The sequence below is a fragment of the Bombina bombina genome, chromosome 3 (assembly GCF_027579735.1).
Source record: "Bombina bombina isolate aBomBom1 chromosome 3, aBomBom1.pri, whole genome shotgun sequence".
Classification (NCBI taxonomy): domain Eukaryota; kingdom Metazoa; phylum Chordata; class Amphibia; order Anura; family Bombinatoridae; genus Bombina; species Bombina bombina.
In genome coordinates this window covers 874,360,923-874,381,616 of record NC_069501.1, presented here as the reverse complement: position 1 = coordinate 874,381,616, position 20,694 = coordinate 874,360,923, and positions in this window count along the sequence as shown.

Genomic DNA, 20,694 nt, shown 5'->3' with positions numbered 1-20,694 from the left:
AATCTGCCCTCCCTAACATCGCCGACACCTACCTTCAATTATTAACCCCTAAACTTCCGATCGGAGCTCACCGCTATTCTAATAAATGTATTAACCCCTAAAGCTAAGTCTAACCCTAACACTAACAACCCCCTAAGTTAAATATAATTTTTATCTAACGAAATTAATTAACTCTTATTAAATAAATTATTCCTATTTAAAGCTAAATACTTACCTGTAAAATAAATCCTAATATAGCTACAATATAAATTATAATTATATTATAGCTATTTTAGGATTAATATTTATTTTACAGGCAACTTTGTAATTATTTTAACCAGGTACAATAGCTATTAAATAGTTAAGAACTATTTAATAGTTACCTAGTTAAAATAATAACAAATTTACCTGTAAAATAAATCCTAACCTAAGTTATAATTAAACCTAACACTACCCTATCAATAAAATAATTAAATAAACTACCTACAATTACCTACAATTAACCTAACACTACACTATCAATAAATAAATTAAACACAATTGCTACAAATAAATACAATTAAATAAACTAGCTAAAGTACAAAAAATAAAAAAGAACTAAGTTACAGAAAATAAAAAAATATTTACAAACATAAGAAAAATATTACAACAATTTTAAACTAATTACACCTACTCTAAGCCCCCTAATAAAATAACAAAGCCCCCCAAAATAAAAAATTCCCTACCCTATTCTAAATTAAAAAAGTTACAAGCTCTTTTACCTTACCAGCCCTGAACAGGGCCCTTTGCGGGGCATGCCCCAAGAATTTCAGCTCTTTTGCCTGTAAAAGAATAAATACAATACCCCCCCCCCCCAACATTACAACCCACCACCCACATACCCCTAATCTAACCCAAACCCCCCTTAAATAAACCTAACACTAAGCCCCTGAAGATCTTCCTACCTTGTCTTCACCATCCAGGTATCACCGATCCGTCCTGGCTCCAAGATCTTCATCCAACCCAAGCGGGGGTTGGCGATCCATAATCCGGTCCAGAAGAGGCTCCAAAGTCTTCCTCCTAACCGGCAAGAAGAGGACATCCGGACCGGCAAACATCTTCTCCAAGCGGCATCTTCGATCTTCTTCCATCCGGTGCGGAGCGGGTCCATCTTGAAGCAGGCGACGCGGATCCATCCTCTTCTTCCGATGTCTCCCGACTAATGACGGTTCCTTTAAGGGACGTCATCCAAGATGGCGTCCCTCGAATTCCGATTGGCTGATAGGATTCTATCAGCCAATCGGAATTAAGGTAGGAATTTTCTGATTGGCTGATGGAATCAGCCAATCAGAATCAAGTTCAATCCGATTGGCTGATCCAATCAGCCAATCAGATTGAGCTCGCATTCTATTGGCTGTTCCGATCAGCCAATAGAATGCGAGCTCAATCTGATTGGCTGATGGGATCGGCCAATCGGATTGAACTTGATTCTGATTGGCTGATTCCATCAGCCAATCAGAAAATTCCTACCTTAATTCCGATTGGCTGATAGAATCCTATCAGCCAATCGGAATTCGAGGGACGCCATCTTGGATGACGTCCCTTTAAGGAACCGTCATTAGTCGGGAGACATCGGAAGAAGAGGATGGATCCGCGTCGCCTGCTTCAAGATGGACCCGCTCCGCACCGGATGGAAGAAGATCGAAGATGCCGCTTGGAGAAGATGTTTGCCGGTCCGGATGTCCTCTTCTTGCCGGATAGGAGGAAGACTTTGGAGCCTCTTCTGGACCGGATTATGGATCGCCAACCCCCGCTTGGGTTGGATGAAGATCTTGGAGCCAGGACGGATCGGTGATACCTGGATGGTGAAGACAAGGTAGGAAGATCTTCAGGGGCTTAGTGTTAGGTTTATTTAAGGGGGGTTTGGGTTAGATTAGGGGTATGTGGGTGTTGGGTTGTAATGTTGGGGGGGGGGGTATTGTATGTTTTTTTTTACAGGCAAAAGAGCTGAAATTCTTGGGGCATGCCCCGCAAAGGGCCCTGTTCAGGGCTGGTAAGGTAAAAGAGCTTGTAACTTTTTTAATTTAGAATAGGGTAGGGAATTTTTTATTTTGGGGGGCTTTGTTATTTTATTAGGGGGCTTAGAGTAGGTGTAATTAGTTTAAAATTGTTGTAATATTTTTCTTATGTTTGTAAATATTTTTTTATTTTCTGTAACTTAGTTCTTTTTTATTTTTTGTACTTTAGCTAGTTTATTTAATTGTATTTATTTGTAGCAATTGTGTTTAATTTATTTATTGATAGTGTAGTGTTAGGTTAATTGTAGGTAATTGTAGGTAGTTTATTTAATTATTTTATTGATAGGGTAGTGTTAGGTTTAATTATAACTTAGGTTAGGATTTATTTTACAGGTAAATTTGTTATTATTTTAACTAGGTAACTATTAAATAGTTCTTAACTATTTAATAGCTATTGTACCTGGTTAAAATAATTACAAAGTTGCCTGTAAAATAAATATTAATCCTAAAATAGCTATAATATAATTATAATTTATATTGTAGCTATATTAGGATTTATTTTACAGGTAAGTATTTAGCTTTAAATAGGAATAATTTATTTAATAAGAGTTAATTAATTTCGTTAGATAAAAATTATATTTAACTTAGGGGGGTGTTAGTGTTAGGGTTAGACTTAGCTTTAGGGGTTAATCCATTTATTAGAATAGCGGTGAGCTCCGATCGGAAGTTTAGGGGTTAATAATTGAAGGTAGGTGTCGGCGATGTTAGGGAGGGCAGATTAGGGGTTAATACTATTTATGATAGGGTTAGTGAGGCGGATTAGGGGTTAATAACTTTATTATAGTAGCGCTCAGGTCCGCTCGGCAGATTAGGGGTTAATAAGTGTAGGTAGGTGTCGGCGACGTTGTGGGGGGCAGATTAGGGGTTAATAAATATAACATAGGGGTCGGCGATGTTAGGGCAGCAGATTAGGGGTACATAGGGATAACGTAGGTGGCGGCGTTTTACGGAGCGGCAGATTAGGGGTTAAAAAAAATATGCAGGGGTCAGCGATAGCGGGGGCGGCAGATTAGGGGTTAATAAGTGTAAGATTAGGGGTGTTTAGACTCTGGGTACATGTTAGGGTGTTAGGTGCAGACGTAGGAAGTGTTTCCCCATAGGAAACAATGGGGCTGCGTTAGGAGCTGAACGCTGCTTTTTTGCAGGTGTTAGGTTTTTTTTCAGCTCAAACAGTCCCATTGTTTCCTATGGGAGAATCGTGCACGAGCACGTTTTTGAGGCCGGCCGCGTCCGTAAGCAACTCTGGTATCGAGAGTTGCATTTGCGGTAAAAATGCTCTACGCTCCTTTTTTGGAGCCTAACGCAGCATTTGTTTTAACTCTCGATACCAGAGTTAAATTTATGGTGCGGCCAGAAAAAAGCCCGCGGAGCGTTAACAGCCCTTTTACCGCCGAACTCCAAATCTAGGCCATAGGGATCAATCACAATCTAGTGGTGATTTGATCCCCCATAGGTCTTTTGCTTTCTTTAGAAATTGATTTTCACGTTTCTTGGATGATCTTAATGCAAAATCAATTTGCTTATTACAAGCCCACAGTTGTGAATACCTTTAAACAGAAAAGGCCTTTATGTATGTAAGGTACATGTTTTCAAAATAAAAACTGGGCAGTCAGTTGAAACTGACTGATAAGATAGCCCATTCACACCTCTTAAAGTTACAGTAAAGATCTATTCAAATATTCCATATTGTAATCTGAACCCATCTTCAACACTGATGAACATATAAATGCCATATGTAACTTTACATGATTGGCACACTTCAATAGTCACACCAGTACACCAATATTTACAAATATAGTGTTTAAATCATTATTTTCTCATCTGATTTAAAGTTACACTAGCATTTTTCACTAACAGTACTTGCATCTTCAAAACCAGGCTTTAAAATAGCATCACACAATTGAAAGTTCCATAGGAACCTATTGCAATCTGTTTCCATCTGCACCACTGCTAAACCATTTGCATTCCTTTGTATGTTGGCCCAAACGGCTCACTGTGCACCATTTTTTTTTTCTTTTTAAGTATTCACAATTACTGTTTAACAAAAAAATTTTACCTGTTTGTTAAAGGATGGTTTCCATTTTGGTGTGTTCTTAAAACAAGATGGCAACTATTAGTTTCTATTGAAAGGATTTTTAATATATATTTTATTCTGGATTTTAAAAGAACTGAAACTTCAAATGAGATTGCACCTTTGTAATCGTTTTTTATAGGGGATATGCCTTCAAACTCTCTAAGTCCAAACACGGACACAACAGTGCATTTTAAAGTACCTGAATCTACATTGAACTCCTAAACAGTACATTTCCTTCATGATCATGAGTTATTTAATGTAGGAGCAAAAACTTTGAAATGCACTTTGGTGAGTTGAACCCAATAAATATGTAAATGTGTGCCCTGTCCACTATATACAGCCTCTACAGCAGTGATGAATAAAGCTTTAATGTATGTTAATAGACTTCTACAATTTATTGTTTCACCATGTCAGAGTGTTTTGCACATGTGCAAGATAATACACTGTTTACAAATAGCCTTAGAATAGTTGTAAAGATGCACAAACTGCCCTTTCGAGAACTTATCAAGTGCTTTGATGTGTTGAATTTGAAAAGTCAAAATTGGATTTGAAAAGGTGTTGAAAAGTTTCTCAAAATGGATTGTGATCCCCAAGAACTTTTAATCCCCATAGGAGACAAAATACGTGTTTGGGTGGGATAAGGAGCTGAAAACACTCTACTATTGTGTAGCCAAAAAAGCCTGAGAGAATAGTTTCTAATCAAGGATATATAGTTTTATATTTGGTTTTCTTTTTGTTCTTAAATACAATTTGTATCTTTTTTTGCATTCTAATATGTTAATTAGGAGGTCATTCACTCTTTGAGTGCTAAGCTGAATTCTATATTTTTCTGTTTTTTACTATTTAAAAAAAAACTTTTTTTAAAAACTTTTTTCTTTTTCCCTGCAGATCCCCAAGACTTATACCATTAGAAAGGTTAGGCGATTACCGTTCCAATGGTAGGTCTTGGGGGTCTGTAGCTGCTTAGATCCCTGAGATATAGGTTTCTAAGAAGCATGCCCCCTTTCCCTATACTTTGTATGGACAATTTTAAATAAAGTTGTGCGGTGACGTCATCACATCATTGCGCGTGACGTCACCACACGTAACGGGAAGCCCCGACGATGCTTGTCACTATGCAGGCCGGGGTAGGAGCTGGTGGGGGCCCCCAGACTGGAAAAAAGTAGTTGAGTGATAATGAGCTCTGAGCTATCATTAGCACTCAAGGGGTTAATGCAATACTTTTTCAGAATTGTATTAACAGCTAGCCCAAAAAATATTATGAGTGAGATTCCATTAATACCTAGAAAAGCATGCTCAAGTATTAATGGGTACCCAGAGGTGCATATACTGCAATGTATAACTAGACAGAAAGAAAAAAGTGTACTTTGTTCAGCAAAACCACTCATATACCACCACAAACTGTAACCAACTAGTACTGTAATTGCAATCTAATTTATTATTTTTATATTTGTTACTGTTGTTTTTTGTTTTTATTATTATTATTATTATTATTATTATTATTGAGTAAACTCTGATGATGAATGACAGTATGATGAACAATCACTGTTTCCATGGTGTTTAGACAAGAAGTATATTAGTTCTGTAGCATTGTTATGATCATAAGTGCAACATAACAGTTTTCCTTATCTTCATTCTTTAGAGCTAAGAGAATTGTTTGTTATGCAAATTTTGTAGAAAACAGAATTAAATAAACATATTTTAAGTATGAACAAAGGTATTACCACAACAGTATTCTACACCAATGTATACTAAGCAGTAATAAAACGACCATGAGAATTTTTCATAAACTAAGAAACTAGATGGTTAAATTAAACATTCACATGTTGCCATTCAAAATCAATAAAGATAAAAAAAAGAAATCAAATGTCAGATTATAATGAATGACAATAAAATAGACAAGCTTGAGTAAAAAAATCAACAATATGCTTACAGGAAGCTGAATAATCTAGATTATAATTTAAAATAAAATATTATGGGGTCGATTTATGAAGCAGCGGATGCTGCTTCCGACCCACTCCACTTCAGGTCTGCTTGAAGTGGAAGTTCAGAAGCAGAAGTCCTAAAACCACTGCTTCTTAACTCATCCACCACCTTTGAGGTAGCGTACAGCAATCAGCTCGATTGAATACAATCGGGTTGATTGACACCCCCTGCTAGCGGCCGATTGGCCGCAAATCTGCAGGGGGCGGTATTGCACCAGCGGTTCACAAGAACTGCTGGTGCAATGATAAATACCGACAGTGTATGCTGTTGGCATTTATCTATATGCAGCGGACATGATCTGCTATATCGGATCATGTCCACTCGCACCTATATAAATTGACCCCTATATCTCTTCTGAATATAATAGTGGTCAATATATTTTGTAATTCCAAGGTTAGACATTCAAATTAATTATAACAAGATCATGAAGAATACCACTATTAATCTTCATTTAAAGGGAGACAAATCAGCACTTCATCTTGCTATGTACATCACTAAAAATATAATTAACTTTAAGGTTTCAATATAGTGCTCTTCAGGAGGAGGACTCTTGGGGCAGTAATAGAGAGTTGACGTCACTAACCCCTGACCTTGAAATCCTGGATGGTGATAGAAGGAATGATGCCACTCATATTTGCAGATTGAAGTAGATTAGAACCATAATGAAAGATGAAAAAAATAATCACAGGTGGCTGAATGGAGTAAAGTAACTACAAAGATAATGTGCAGAGTCCAGAAGAGTTTTGTGAGATGCACAATGTTGTTTCCGGTAGTGAGCTGCAATGCCAAGGACAGGAAGTGTTACATAATCATATATAATATTTTAAACTGAGCACAAACAGTATTGGAGAAGAGAGAGACAGAGGAATAAATATTTAGAAACAGATTTAATGTGCGATAGTGAATCTTTAATAGCAGTGTAGATGTAAAATAGTAAAGTAGCTGAACTATAGCTGATAACAAAAAATGCAATAGCAAACACACTTAGAGTATATATAGAAAAAGCATACTAAAAAAAATCATAGATATTTTTTTTTTGTTTCATATTTAATTGCAGACCTCACACAGGCATATGACAGACATTTAATGAGATCCACCACCTAGGACGACACTGCAAATCAAAGCCCTGAACATATAATCAGATACAGAGCACAATATGGATTTTTCACAGCATTATGTCTCACTAATGCCAGATTTCCAAGATGATTATGGAAAAGCCATTTATTCTCAGAATAATTTATAAGTTGAATTTAAAAACAATCAGCAAGATTACAAATTTTGCGGTACGGCTATACCGCTGAAAAATTGTCCACCGCGCACGGAATATGCAGGTCTCCCGTATTATGGCTATATCGCTAGCATTTTAGCCTTTACGCAACTCTCCATTCCACACTCAAAAAATGACATTTGAGTGTGGAATTTTGAGGTCTCCTGTAGGGGTTAATAGGTTTATTTAGGTGTCAGGGATGCGGGGGGGGTTATGAGTTAATAGTTTTATTTAGTATCTGCAATGTCGGGGGGTGGCGGATTAGGGGTTAATAGTTTTATTTAGTGTCTGCAATGTCAGGGGGGGTGGCAGATTAGGAAAGTTTAGACTAGGGGGTATATTTAACATAGTGCGAATGGCCATCATATGATGTAGCGTATCATGTCCGCTGCACATTAATATATGCCGACAGCATATGCTGTCAGCATTTATCATTGCACCAGCAGTTCTTGTGAACTGTTGGTGAAATGCCGCCCCCAGCAGATTTGCGGCCAATCGGCCGCTAGCAGGGGGTGTCCATCAACCCGATCGTATTTGATTGGGTTGATTTCTGTCCGCGGCCTCAGAGCAGGTGGACAAGTTATGGAGAAGCCGGAAACAAGGGTCATCAAGCTCTATACGGAGCTTGATAAATCAGCCCCTAGGGATTTATTTTAGTTTGGTATTTACATAACTTTCTTTTCCCCATAGACATCAATGGGGATTGCGTTATAGCGAACGCCATTCCGTTATTACACCTGTTATTTTTTTTCTAACACTTTAATGTCTATGAGAGAAAAAGTGCACGAGTACGTAAAGTCAGTCCTTGGCATTTGTGTGTTATGGAGCTTAACGCACTATATCGCACAACACAAAAAGGTTTTTGTGTAACTTGTAATAGCAGCACTATGGAAAATGAGATACCACTCATATTTGTGCGTTATTTACGCACCGGGTTTAGTGCAAAATGTGTAATCTTGGTGTATATTTCTTACTTAAAGACTCTATGGTCAAGAATACCAAAATTCAATATAATCAATAAGTAATAGAAAGGAAAAAAAGAGTAAACTTAGTAAATGCTGTATACCAATATTTAATCTAAGAATATATATATATATATATATATATATATATATATATATATATATATAAAAGTGCCAATATTTAATCTAAGAATATATACTATATATATATATATATATATATATATTCTTAGATTAAATATTGGCACATATTTGCATACATGGGTCAAAAGATTTGCCCAAGAGCTAGTGGTCCCATGAAATCTCTTGGTCGCCCACTTTTTAAACTCCAAATTGTAATACATAGTTATACACTTTTATTACACATTTGTATTTAGAATAAAACACTTTGCATATAATTATACATATATTAATAGTATAAACGTATACTAAACGTTTATACTAAACATTTCTTACCTAAAAAAAAGTCGTTTCTTCTTCAGATGCCACCTAGCTAAGGCAGGAATAGACAGGCACACAGACATTCATGGACAGACACACACCCCTCACACACACACACACTCCTTCACACACACACACACACACACACACCTTCACACATACACACACACACATTTTCACACACACCTTCACACACACACACACCTTCACACACACACACACACACACACACACACACACATATTCACACACACACCTTCACACACACACCTTCCCCCACACACACCCCTTACAAATGCACACCTCTTCACACACACACACACACACACACACACACCCTTTTCTATATAGTTATGTGAAGTAAATGCTGCTTTGTCCCTTTTAGGTATACCCAAGTCTAACTCACCAGTGTCTGATGGAACAGCTGTTACTGAGGCCCAACCATTGCTTGGTTTAAATAAAACGTGCCCAAAATATATCAGTCATGGTCTGTAACTACATATTTAATAGCAGAATCACATCACAAGATAGTTTTGGGACATCTCACTTACCCATAGCTAGAATTATTCATACACACACATACACACACACACACATACACAAACACCACACACACACACTACACACATACACACACCACATATCCACAACACACATCCACGCACCACACATCCACACACACATATACACACACACAATCCACACACAAACACACACAAACACACACACATACACATACCACACACACACATAAACACAGCATACAAACACACACAAGATTAATGATATGCAGACAAAGTGCTCGCTGAACATTTGCTAAACATGTTAGGACAGCTTCTTCACACCTTCACAAACAAGAGTCATAAAGAGACATAAAACTTCAAAACATTCTTTTGTGAATTTAAAAATTATCTGTTTAAAAACCTTGATCACCAGACAGGTCTGCAATGTTGCTGCCAACATCTTTTCCAACCAAAAACAAGTTATGAAAACTAAGTTTAGTGTTACTCCTGCAATAGAGGATGTTAGCAGCATTAAAATAATTGTATGTAATTAGGGCCCTGCAATAAATTAACACAATACGCAAGATTTATATAAAACCAGATTCATAAAATTAAAGCTTATTACATTGCCAAGTAGAACAGAAGACTGCAGAAAGCACAAAACCAAATAACCTTAATAAGTGGGTTAGGAAAACAAAACTTACAATTGTTCCTGTGGTTTTATATAGCAAATATGTTGTCCCTCGTGCTTAATAACCCAGATCATAAAATACACATGAAAACAGCTGCTTGCTAGTAACTACTAACACAAACAGAATCTTCTGTGTCACATAGTTGCAAATCAATCTTAGTTTTGTCACAGGATGCACCACACATACACACACAACACATATACACACTTCACACATAGACACACACGACACACACTTTAATATACAAAGAACTCCCTCCTGACATGCTGCCTGCGATTCCAGCAGCAGTGTCTCTGGGGCAGGACAGCACAGCTCCTATTTGTTGAATGTTTGTTGAATGGCTGTGCACAGGTTACACACACACAAAAAAAACAAAAAACATTTTAAATTAATTTTAAAATTATATGTGCACAGAAAAAAATGCTTTCCTGTCACAAGTTGCACAGACTAATTTTATAGTCCTTCCAGACCAAAACAAGAAGAAGATAAAACAGACAACTCCTATCCAGCAACAGACTTTTAATACAACATTTAATTAATATAACCAGTGAGCAGAATACCCCAAGAAAAGCTATAATCTAATCATATAAAATGCATCAAACCTATCCCTATTCATACACAAGTGATCCCAAATCTATAGCACTCTCTTTATACTTACCACTAGTGAAGGTGTATGTAGCTGAACACCTTTGTAATTCTAGCTAAGGAAAATTGGCATGATACAGACTAGGGGGCCGATTTATGAAGACCCGTATTCAGCATAATGCTGCTGTTTCCATGCGAGCCTTTAGACCCGCTGGAAACAGGAGTTAAGAAGCAGCGGTCTTAAGAATGCTGCTTCTTAACTCGTCCGCTGCCTCTGAGGCTGCGGACATCAATCTGCCCAATCGCATACGATCGGGTTGATTGACACCCTATGCTAGTGGCCGCAAATCAGCAGGGGGCAGCATTGCACAAGCAGTTTACCAGAACTGCTTATGCAATGTTAAATGCCAACAGCGTATGCTGTCGCATTCAGCGATGTCTGGCGTACATGATACACTACAGCTTATCATGTCCGCCAGACATTGATAAATCAGACCCTTGGTCTAACATAAGGGGCATGGTTACATTTATGTGCAACTAACATTGACGTGCCGGTCTTTGCACCTTAATGACAACCATGCATTATTGACTCCTTGAAGCAAAAGTGCTTACTGAACTATTTCCATGCTTTCCCTGCAGAGTGGAAATTGAAATAATGTCAGAACAATGTCTTGAGGTAACCAGCAAAATGCCGGTATTTGAATTAATTATCATAAATGCTGATGTGAGTCTACTCATGGTAAAAGGGTATAGAGTAGTTCAGTTTGGTGTGCAGCACTACTTGAAATCATATGGTGATGAAATAGTGCATATTTTAAGGTGCTTTAACACTGAACTGAATGCTGTTTGGCTAACCAGTGCTACAGATTAACATTGGAAACCTTTGTTTATTAGGGTTTTTGCACAAACAAACTTTTTTGGTGGTCATTTATGTTGACTACTTTGAATTGTGAAAGGTTTGCTGCATTTCATATAATTACATTATAGTTGTTCTGGGGATATTCTCCTCACTGGTTATGTTTATTAAATTTTTTAAAGCCATTTGCTGGATAGCAGTTGTCTGTTTTTAAATCTTCTTGTTTTCCAATTTTTGTACTGCACTCCCCGTGCACGAAGGGAGGTGTAATTAATTTTTTTGAAACACCGTTCCTTATTAGGCTATTGTATTATTAAATCTTGTAGGGCGGATTATAATTATATATATATATATGTGTGTGTGTATGTGTAAAATAAAATTATGGTCCGCTCTTCAAGATTTCATCTATATATATTGTATTTATAATAATATATATATATATATATATATATATATATATATATATATATATTAAAAAAAATATGTTTCAGCGCCTTCCTTCCGTGGTGTATACAGATAAAAGAAAGAAGTACTCACAAAACCACTACAACCTAACTGACAACTAAATAATGGAGTGATGTTATAGTTAATAACATTCACTAATACATGCAAAGGTATAGATTATGTGAGTGAGTTTATAATTGTAAGATTTAATTCACGATATAAAGACCTAAGGAATAGTGGAAGAGTGAGTATTATTAGTATTGATCGGATTGGCTAAAAGATTGAACCTATTAGAGTGACTAACATGAGATTTTATGAATGAATGTATTTACGCTCATTACACACCCCTGTTGGTAGCCAATCAAGTTATCATTGGAAAAGCAGGCGCAATGTGATCCCTAGGACGCCGACAGAGCTATTATAAACCATGGTTTGTTAAACAATTGTATTACACTTGATAAAACGGTCTGGGACCGTGAAACGTTGTGTGTTAAACATTGTTTTTAATAAACATGGTTTGTTAAACAATTGTATTACACTTGATAAAACGGTCTGGGACCGTGAAACGTCATGTGTTAAACATTGTTTTTAATAAACATGGTTTGTTAAACAATTGTATTACACTTGATAAAACGGTCTGGGACCGTGAAACGTTGTGTGTTAAACATTGTTTTTAATAAACATGGTTTGTTAAACAATTGTATTACACTTGATAAAACGGTCTGGGACCGTGAAACGTCATGTGTTAAACATTGTTTTTAATAAAGTCTTTTAAGACTTTGCACACGTTTTGATTTTTACTTTTAAGTTATGCCCTAATTTCTCCCATTACTTTACTGTGGGACGTAACCTGCCCCTGTAATCTGTACGGAGGAGTGAGTACACCTGTGTGAGTGGCATTACACTGACGGCTAGAGCTTTGAGGCTTCGTGGAGGAGCAGCTGATCGTTGATCAGTTTACTGGGCGACTGTAAGAGCCCAGAATGCACATATAGCACTTGTTCAGTGCTTTGGAGCTTGTAAGTACGGGCTATCTGAGTGTGGAATTTCTGATAATTTTGACCCTGCACTATTGTGGCGCCTTCTTTCTTTTCTATATCATTGACTCACAGGATTGGACTTCAACTACTTCCAGAAGAAGCAGCCTGCCACAGTTCACTGTTACCATCTATTGGGATACCAAAGCTATCTACTTTGAACACAGGAACATCTCTCTCTTTTTTTCCTGAGAACCTGGACATTTTACAAGAACTGATAAGTGCCAAACATTATACACTTATTAGAATCATTATTACTAAATGTAGTAATACTTGTTTGTCATCCGTACATATATATTCTGCTGTATATTTTTTTAGCACCATTTGTAATTTCCATTATTGACACCTAGGTGTTGTTCAGTACCATTTTAGGAATAATATACTCACTAATATACCTTATGAGTTTTGAATATATGGCATACACTTTAATATTCAATGTAACACTTTAATAGGCGCATACAATCTAACACATATATATGTGTATATTTTTAGATAAAAGAAAGAGTGTGGGGTCACAAATCCCTTATCCCCATGCACTTACTTCTAGAGACCTCAATCAGTATGAGGTAAGTAGTCACAAATTGTAGTAGACACCCGTAATAGCTGAAGAATCCAGGTCTGTGAAATAATCTGCCCATTGCTATCTATTATTGAATTAGGATTACCTCTAAGTAATATTTCTCTATCCTGATTTATTGCTTTGTTATAGGCTATATTAATTATTTTTTTAGAGTAACCTTTGGCTAGAAATTAATTTTTTAATATATTGGCTTCTATTTTGAAGTCTTCTAATTTGCTACAATTCCTCCTCAGGCGCTGAAATTGGCCATATAGAATATTATTAACCCAACTAGGATTATGACAGCTCTTTGCATTTAAATAACCATTGTTATCCATAGGTTTTTTGTATATACTACTCAAAATTTTATTATTTTCATGGAATAGGATGAGATCCAAAAATGTAATCTCATTATTGTTCATTTTATAAGTGAAAGTTAAATTATAACTATTATTGTTAATATAACCAATAAATTCACTAAGTGATTTCTCATCCCCACTCCAGATGAGTAAAATGTCATCAATGAATCTCATCCAAGTTACTATATATTTTGTTGGCCCAGATATGGTGTTCCACCCAAAAACCCATATACAGGTTGGCGAAAATGGGGGCAAATTTAGTGCCCATCACAGTTCCGTTAACCTGCAAATAAAATTCCTCATTAAAGCAAAAATAATTCTTCTCTAGAATAAACTTAATAGATTCTAGAAGAAAATCTCTTTGAAAGTTATTTAGTGAAGTCTTGGAATCTATCCAAAATTGTATTGCTTTCAAACCCAATACATGAGGAATATTAGTATAGAGTGCACTTACATCAAGGGAAACCCATTTAAAATTAGGTTCCCACTTGACGCTAGAGACCATTTGTAAAGTATGAGGAGTGTCAAGTAAAAAAGATCTCAACAATGGGACTATTGGCTGAAGATATGTATCAACATATTCTGAAAGTTTAGTTGTCAATGAGCCAATACCTGAGTTGATAGGTCTACCCGGAGGACATGATGCATGCTTATGTATTTTTGGCAGGTGGTAAAATGTCGCCATTTTTGGAACTCTTTGTTCCAAAAACTTCCACTCATTGTCATTCAGAACATTGTGATGTTTAGCAGTATCGAGGAGGGATCTATATTCCCTAAGGAATATCTCAGTGGGGTCAGAAGACAATTTTCTATATGTTGTTGTATCGTTTAATAGTCTATATTCTTCTGTCATATAATCTACCCTATTTTGAACCACAATACTACCACCCTTATGAGTTCTCTCTCGTTATTTAAGGAATCTAAAGTTTGTTTATCTTTAAGGGACTAATTGTCCTTTTTGATTGTATAATTTTTACAGAATTTATTCAGATCCTCCTCTACCAAATTAGCAAAATCAGGGATAAAGTTTCCTTTAGAATGAACCGGGAAGTAGGTAGATGGAGGCTTAAAATCCGTATGCATCCCATAACTTAATTTATGATCTCCAATTTGATTAGAATCTGTATACATCTCATCTGGAGATATATTCATATCCGCCAACTCTTCTAATGTCAGGATAGTATCTAGGTCCTGATTATCTAGTATAGTGGGGTCTAGTTTGTTTAGATACGCTGATCTATCTTTCTTCATTTTCTCGAAATGCCTTTTTAGGGTCAATTTCTAAATGAATTATGAAGGTCTATAAATAGACTAAAAGAGTTTGGACACTTAGTGGGAATGAAAGACAGACCCTCTTCTTATAATATTAAGTTCTCTAGTGGAGAATATTCTGGAGTATAAATTAAAGATTTTTGTAATCTCTTCATCATTTTTGTTTAATATGTGATTGACTTTGTTCTTTTTGGATTGAACTCTCTTACCTGCTCTACATCCTCTCTTTCTTCTTCTAGCCTTCTTTTTTCTTGTTTTAGAGGGACCCTTCTCCATTGTGGCATTTGTAATGGTGTTTGATTTAACTGTTCATCTTCTATTCTGACATTTCTTTGATTTGTATGAAAAGAGACATCAGAAAAAGACATACTGTGGAGATTCAATATACCATTTCAGTAACAGCACAGCTGATCTATTCTACCGGTGTTTCTGACGGTTTATTTCACAGACCTGAATTCTTAAGCTATTACGGGTGTCTACTACAATTGGTGACTACTTACCTCATACTGATTGAGGTCTCTAGAAGTAAGTGCATGGGGATAGGGTATTTGTGACACCACACTCTTCCTTTTAGCTGTATACAACACGGAAGGAAGGTGCTGACACATATTCTTTTGAATACATATATATATATATATATATATATATATATATATATATATATATAGAGATCGATAGATAGATATCTTTGTCATTTATCAGGATATACACACCGGAGCGTTCTAGGTGCAGTATTGTCACGGATGGTTAAACAACGGCTGTTATTCAGAGGGTGCTGCACCCTCACACCTATATTACAAGTTTTGTGTTTGTGTTTTAACACTGAAAAAAGGACAATTTCAGTGTTAAAACAGTAACGTAGCCATTAGGAGTCTTGTCGGTATAGCTGTACCGCCAGCATTTTATCCTGTAACGTAACATCAGTCATTTTTGTATGGGATTTCCATAGCGCTGCCATTACAAGTTTTGCAGTGAGGCTAAAAAGCTTGTGTTACACCATATACCAAGAAAATCCATTCCGCAATGTGAGAGCAGTAGTTATGAGTTTTACGCAACAAAACTGTTACACAAAACTCATAACTAAAGTGTTACAAAGTACACTAAACACCCATAAACTACCTATTAACCCCTAAACCGAGGCCCTCCCGCATCACAAACACTATATTAAAGTTATTAACCCCTAATCTGACCCTTCCGACATCGCCACCACTAATAAATGTATTAACCCCTATTCCACGGCTCCCCGATATCACTGCCACAATAATAAAGTTATTAACCCCTATTCCCCCACACCCCAACATCGCCCACACTATAATTAAGATATGAACCCTTATTCCGCCGCTCCCCAACATCGCCGACACTAAATAAAGTTATTAACCCCTAAACCTCTGGCCTCCCACATCACTGCAACTAAATAAACCTATTAAACCCTAAAACGCCAGCCCCTCACATCGCCAAAAACCAAATTAAACTATTAACCCCTAAACCTAACAACCCCTAACTTTAAATTAAAATGACAAGGCCCCTGTCTTAAAATAAATAAAAACTTCCCATGGAAATTAAAAAAACCTAAGTTTAAACTATATATTAAACTAACATTACTATTATAATAAAATTAAAATAACTATAAAGTACATAAATTAAATTACACATTAAAAACCTAACCCTACTAAAAAAAAAATCTACAATTACAAAAAATAAAAATACTAAATTACAAAAAATAAAAAATACTAAAGTACAAAAAATAACAAACACTAAATTATGAAAAATAACAAACAAAATTATCCAAAATAAAAACCATTACACCTAGTCTAAAAGCCCTATGAAAATAAAAAAGCCCCCCCAAAATAAAAAAACCCTAGCCTAATAATAAATAATAACAATAAACTACCAATAGCACTTAAAGGGGTCTTTTGTAGGGCATTGCCCTAAAGAAATCAGCTCTTTTCCCAGAAAAAAATACAAAGACCCCCTAACAGTAAAACCCACCACCCAACTAAGCCCCCAAAATAAAAAACCTAACTCTTATAAAAACCTAAGTTACCCTTAGCTCTGAAAAAGGGCATTTGTATGGGCATTGCCCTTAAAAGGGCATTCAGTTCTTTTTTTTTGCATTCAGCTCTTTTAAGAAAGCCCAAACCTTAATCCAAAAAACAAATCCCACCCAAAAAAGTTTAAGAAAACCTAAGATTAACCCCCTATGATCCTCTTACAGTTTCTGAAGTCTGGACATCCAGGCGGTGAAGTCTTCATCAGTCAGCGGCGATCCTCGGTGGCGTGGAGGCTCCTATTGGCTGATTTCAACATTTCAGCCAACATGAATGCAAGGTACCCCAATAAATATGGGGTACCTTGCACTTAATCTTCAGTGTGCAATGGACAATCACATGAAGAGGAGCCTCTACGCCGCAAAGGACCACCACCATTGAGGACCACCACTGAGGATCCACGCATCCATGCCGGACTTCAGGAATGGTGACGATTAGTATTTTTTGTTGTTTTTGTTTTTATTTTTAAGATTAGGGATTTAATGGGCAGGAAAAGAACTGATTTCCTTTTTGAGGGCAGTAAAAGAGCTGAATGCCCTTTTAAGGGCAATGCCCATACAAATGCCCTTTAGGGGCAATACGTAGTTTAGGGTTTTTTTGTGGTAGTTTTTTTATTTTGGGGGCATGGTAGGTGGGGGTGTTTACTGTTAGGGGGGACTTAGTATTTTTTAAAACTATTAAAGGGAATATAAATTAAATGAAACACTTTATTAAACATATATACAGACATACCAAAATATATAATTGAAATATTAGAAAGTGGGATTACCACTACCACTTCTTTAAATCTGTATATTCCAACATTAAGTTAAAAACAAACAAAAGTTCCAACGAGCCAGAGGGAATAATGTAGATGGAACTGTGAATATGATAGGGAAAGAGAGAGAGCATCAAATATTCATCCAAGATTCAGACAGTCTATGCGCTCAAAGGCGTCCTCCTGCCTGCATACTGCTGTGATTGAACACATTCAGACAATTTCTTACTCAGTTCCCTATTAAATCTCTAAACATTCATACATGGTTCACTTGAGTACAAAGTGTCATCACCCAAATGATTGAACAATTGGTAGTTCACTCCATGTTATAACAGTATTGTTTCTATGTTACATGCATACATGGTTAACTTGAGTACAAAGTGTCATCACTCAAATGATTGAACAATCAGTAGTTTGCAATGCGTATATTCAAAGCATCACCTGCATATCAGCCACTTCATGTTGTAGCAGTATTATTTCTATGTTACAGTTAAAGATGAACACATTCGGCTAGATTACGAGTTGTGCGTTTGGCTTAAAAAGCAGCATTAAGAGGTCTTAACACAGCTTTTTAACACCCGCTGGTATTACAAGTCTTGCAGGTAAAGGCTCACCTCTCACTTTTTTGGCCAGACTTGGAAATACCGCAAATCCACTTAGGTATCCTCTTTTTTTCAATGGGACTTGCATAGTGCCGGTGTTAGGAGTCTGCAAAAAAGTGAGCAGTACACCCTCTCCTGTCAAGACTGGTACCGCATTTTAAAGTCAGTAGTTAAGAGTTTTACACTACAACGCCGTAGTATAAAACTCTTAACTAAAATGCTAAAAAGTAAACTAACACCCATAAACTACCTATTAACCCATAAACCAAGGCCCTCCAGCATCGCAAACACTAAAAAAAAATGTTTAACCCCTAATCTGCCGAACCGGACATCACCGCCACTATAATTAATATATTAACCCCTAAACCTCCGCACTCCAGCCTCGCAAACATTAGCTAAATATTATTAACCCCTAATCGGCCGTCCCTTACATCACCGACACCTACCTATATTTATTAACCCCTAATCTGCCACCCCCAATGTCGCTGCCACTATACTAAAGTTATTAACCCCTAAATCTAAGTCTAACCCTAACCCCCTAACTTAAATATAATTAAAATAAATCTAAATAAAAATTACTATCATTAACTAAATTATTCCTATTTAAAACTAAATACTTACCTATAAAATAAACCCTAACGCCTAGATTTAGAGTTCTGCGGCCAAAGGGGTGCGTAGCTAACGCTGGCTTTTTTCTGGCCGCACCTTTTAAGTACCGCTGGTATTGAGAGTTCACAGAATGGCTGCGTTAGGCTCCAAAAAAGGAGCGTAGAGCATATTTAACGCAACTTCAACTCTCGATACCAGCGGTGCTTACGGACGCGGCCAGCTTCAAAAAAGTGCTCGTGCACGATTACCCCATAGGAAACAATGGGGCTGTTTGAGCTGAAAAAAAAACTAACATCTGCAAAAAAGCCGCGTTCAGCTCCTAACGCAGCCCCATTGTTTGCTATGGGTAAACACTTCCTACGTCTGCACCTAACACTCTAACATGTACCCCGAGTCTAAACACCCCTAACCTTACACTTATTAACCCCTATTCTGCCGCCCCCGCTATCGCTGACCCCTGCATATTATTATTAACCTCTAATCTGCCGCTCTGTAAACCGCCGTTACTTACATTTCCCTATGTACCCCTAATCTGCTGCCCCTAACACTGCCGACCCCTATATTATATTTATTAACCCCTAATCTGCCCCCCACAACGTCGCTTCCACCTGCCTACACTTATTAACCCCTAATCTGCCGAGCGGACCGCACCGCTATTATAATAAAGTTATTAACCCCTAATCCGCCTCACTAACCCTATAATAAATAGTATTAACCCCTAATCTGCCCTCCCTAACATCGCCGACACCTAACTTCAAACATTAACCCCTAATCTGCTGACTGGAGCTCACTGCTATTCTAATAAATGTATTAACCCCTAAAGCTAAGTCTAACCCTAACACTAACACCCCCCTAAGTTAAATATAATTTAAATATAACGAAATTAATTAACTCTTATTAAATAAATTATTCCTATTTAAAGCTAAATACTTACCTGTAAAATAAACCCTAATATAGCTACAATATAAATTATAATTATATTATAGCTATTTTAGGATTTATATTTATTATACAGGTAACTTTGTATTTATTTTAACCAGGTACAATAGCTATTAAATAGTTAAGAACTATTTAATAGATAAAATAGTTAAAATAATTACAAATTTACCTGTAAAATAAATCCTAACCTAAGTTACAATTAAACCTAACACTACACTATCAATAAATAAATTAAATAAAATACCTACAATTACCTACAATTAAACCTAACACTACACTATCAATAAATTAATTAAATACAATATCTACAAATAAATACAATGAAATAAACTAACTAAAGTACAAAAAATAAAAAAAGAACTAAGTTACAAAAAATAAAAAAATATTTACAAACATCAGAAAAATATTACAACAATTTTAAACTAATTACACCTACTCTAAGCCCCCTAATAAAATAACAAAGACCCCCAAAATAAAAAAAATGCCCTACCCTATTCTAAATGACAAAAGTTCAAAGTTCTTTTACCTTACCAGCCCTGAACAGGGCCCTTTGCGGGGCATGCCCCAAAGAATTCAGCTCTTTTGCCTGTAAAAAAAACACATACAATACCCCCCCCAACATTACAACCCACCACCCACATACCCCTAATCTAACCCAAACCCCCC